General features: G+C 44.7%; 1 long non-coding RNA gene across 1 annotated transcript; it reads left to right on the top strand.

The window, feature by feature from the left end:
- The first annotated feature begins 21 nt into the window (after positions 1-21).
- LOC112480643 lies at positions 22-2,064 on the top strand. The gene is made up of 3 exons (XR_003046734.1): positions 22-103; positions 501-614; positions 1,743-2,064. It is a non-coding gene; the product is annotated as an uncharacterized LOC112480643 (long non-coding RNA).
- The last annotated feature ends 1,210 nt before the right edge of the window (positions 2,065-3,274 follow it).

Raw genomic sequence — 3,274 nt, 5'->3', positions numbered from 1 at the left:
GGGACAGAGTACCCGGACCCGCGGCGGCGGCGGCAGCGGCGCTACCCACCCTCCGGCACAACACCCACGGAACCAGCGAGCCACCGAGCCACGGGCCCCAGGGGTAAGCCACAGCGCGCACAAGGCAGTGACCGTGACGGTTCAGATGCTTCAGGTTACTACCATGCGCCAATAAGGGAGATTAGAAACAGAAAAGATTACAGAAAGATCAGATATGAGGTGTACCTCTCTGTATCCCTTGTCACACAGCGCGCGCACACACACGCGTCTGTACACACATGCATGCACAGACATCCGTACATACACACATTCTTTGCTACTACCATCTAAATATATACACCGCCACTCTATACCCTGCAACGTGGCCGTGTATTTGTCTTGATCCCTGCATAAAGGCGGGCAGGTATGTGCCAGAATCCAGGCAGGAACAAATCGCCACGCACGATTGAATTGCAGCCAAACTAGAAGAGACATTTAACCTACTGAATTGTTTCACTCAGGCAGGTGCCCCCCAGAAACCAGCAATCCTGCAACCAGTTGTGGAATCCTGCAATTATTCATAACATTTGCTGAAAATGTGCTTTAGAAAAGATAATCTTGCTATATATTGCAAGGTAAGGGCAAACCTAAAGGATGAATGTGTTTCTGTTTTTTAATGTTTTACGTGCAGCCATCTGACCACTTTTTATTGGGTGACATACCATATGAACATTTTGGTGTAGGCTTGGAAAACTACAGCCAGAGGTAAGGCTGGAAATACCATAAGAATTAAGGGTGCTAAAAATGGATGCTGGATAGTCCAGCATGAAAGATGGCATACAGCTGTAGGTTTAAAATGGGGGGAAAATACATGTGAATATTTATACATGAAAGCCATTGGGGTGGGCTGAGTCTTGCCCTGAGTATCTGTGCAGGTAAGTCATTCATAAGAAAACTAATTACCTATGCATGTACTTGGACTTGTTTAATTGAATGAGCTGCATGTGTGCATATTTGCTGTTCTTTGTGGCTATGCAATTATTGATTCAGTCTTTTTAAAAATAATAGCTTTGGAGGAATTTAAAAAGTGGACTTTATACATATATATTTTTCAAAAGCCATTGTGCTGAATAGATATACTGCCAGGAAGGAAAATTCTACTCTATAAACAAGATTAGCATTGCTTGAAATCTAACTCAAGGCCTGTGTATTTTAGGGCAAATCAACTGGCTTAATATAGTCAGCTATTTTGTTTGTTTTCATTTTAAAGTCAGGAATTAAGGATGCTTTTCAATCAAGATAACGTGCCTTGTTTCCAGCCATATTAAGATAAAAATGAAACTCAGTAAATTTTGAATTCAGCAGATAAGGTACAACATACAACATGGTTGAAAATGTCTTCCTTGCAGAAGGCTGTCGGTTGCTGTGTCTACACATTTTTAAAAAGATTTTTTTCAGCAATAACAAATGCTAGAAAGCAATAGGGCAGTGAATGCTGCACATTTCAGTTATCAGCACAAAAATTCTTTAGAAATCTTTGGAGTCACTTCCCTTTATACATACATTATCTCAAATGCACTGGCCTGAACTGTGTTTTTGTTAATCTGAAGTTAATTAGACAATCAAACTTTGAGCCTTGAGCAATGGGCATTACAGCCCATCAAGGGGGTATGTCAGGAAAGAAAAACAAAACAAAACAAAAACAAAACAAACAAACAAAAAAACCGTGTCTTCTTTTTTTTTTTTTTTTATGACCAAACCAGGAGGTTATACAGCTGGCATTACATATATGACAGATGTGCATATTTGGAGCCTTAAATAAAGAGAAGCAAAGGGACAACTGTGCATATTATCTTGCAAGAGACAGCAACAGACACTCGCCAAAAAATAAAGACATAAAAGGACAAGAGAGACAGACGTAAGGTAGAATAAAAAAAGAAAGAAAAAAGAAAGAAAAAGTAAAAAAGGAGGGAGATCAATAAAACGATATAACCTCAACTTTTCGCGAATTAAAAAATGCAAATATACCTTTACATATGCATCAGTATTAAAAATAATACACGCTGGAACCAACAGGAGCGGGAGCAGGAGGAGGTGGAGGAGGAGAGGTGGAGGAGGAGGAGAGGAGGAGGAGGAAAGAATGGAGGCGCCGCGGAGCCCTGATTATGCATGGGCTGGAGCTGCCTCCTCTAACCTGTTCTTTTCCGAGCCCGGCAGCCGGCGGTCCTCAGCCGCCCACAGAACAGGAGCCGAAACAACCGTTCCCGAAGGCTACAGCGTTTATTTTTCTCTTTTGGGGTTTTTGGCGGTTGTTTCATGGGCTCGCCAACTGGCCCCTTTAATTAAAAGCTTCAATAAAAGGCGATCGCGCCAGGAATGCACCGGCTCCTCTTCGCGCAGGATTTGCATATTTTTTTAATGCCCTAATTTCCTTGATGTATGTAAATGTAGCCGGACGTAGAGGGAGACAGGGAGCTGACGTCAATGGACGTGACCTCGCAGCTAAACCTTGAACGTGAAACCGGGATGGGGGAAAACACGGAGCGGCAGCCGGTGGAGCCCGCTAGTGCGGGCGGCGGCTGCGGCGATGGCCGAGCCCAGGCCCGAGGGGGCCAAGGGAACCGGTGCCAACCCCGGGAAAGGACTAGCCGCCACCTTCTTTCTCTACCAACCGGCTTCCAGCCTTGCCAGCCTTACCGTGGCACCCGCAGGCTCTTGTCCTGCACCTGCAGTCCCATCAAATACACGTTCTTTTGCTTCCCTCAGAAAAACAACATACCCCAAAACAACAAACCAAAGACACCAGATAACAAACCAAATCAAATCCCCCAAACGTTTTAGACCGATGATCGGGTAGCTTATCAGAAAGAAGACTGACAATGGAACATGATTTTTTTTTTTTTTTTTTTTTTTTTTGGCTTCTCTCCACAAGAAGAGGAGGGGGAGATCTCAGACAACAGCAAATCACTCCTAAAACACGCTAAGCTACACGTGTTTCCAGTAGGGAGAGGTAAATTGCCCAGTCTACTGGTGGGGGCTTCTCGTTTCGGTACCTGCTTACCTGTGCAATCATAATGCGCGTCGGCTTCATTAACAGCCGTGTCATTAGGGTGCGTTTTAATGTAATGGGAGTGTCTCGTGTGTGTGTCTGTGTGTGTGTTAGGGAGGTGCTTAGGCTGGTGTTCACCGAGGCAGTAGCTGTGAGCGAGATGAGATCTGTCTCTCTGCGGGGCCATCTAGGCCACAACTCCTGGGCTGGAGTTCGAGTTTCACCTATTTTAAGGGGGTGGTGAGG

The sequence above is a fragment of the Pteropus alecto genome, unplaced genomic scaffold, assembly GCF_000325575.1.
Source record: "Pteropus alecto unplaced genomic scaffold, ASM32557v1 scaffold20, whole genome shotgun sequence".
In the NCBI taxonomy this organism is placed as follows: domain Eukaryota; kingdom Metazoa; phylum Chordata; class Mammalia; order Chiroptera; family Pteropodidae; genus Pteropus; species Pteropus alecto.
This window is presented reverse-complemented; position numbering and strand designations above follow the sequence as displayed.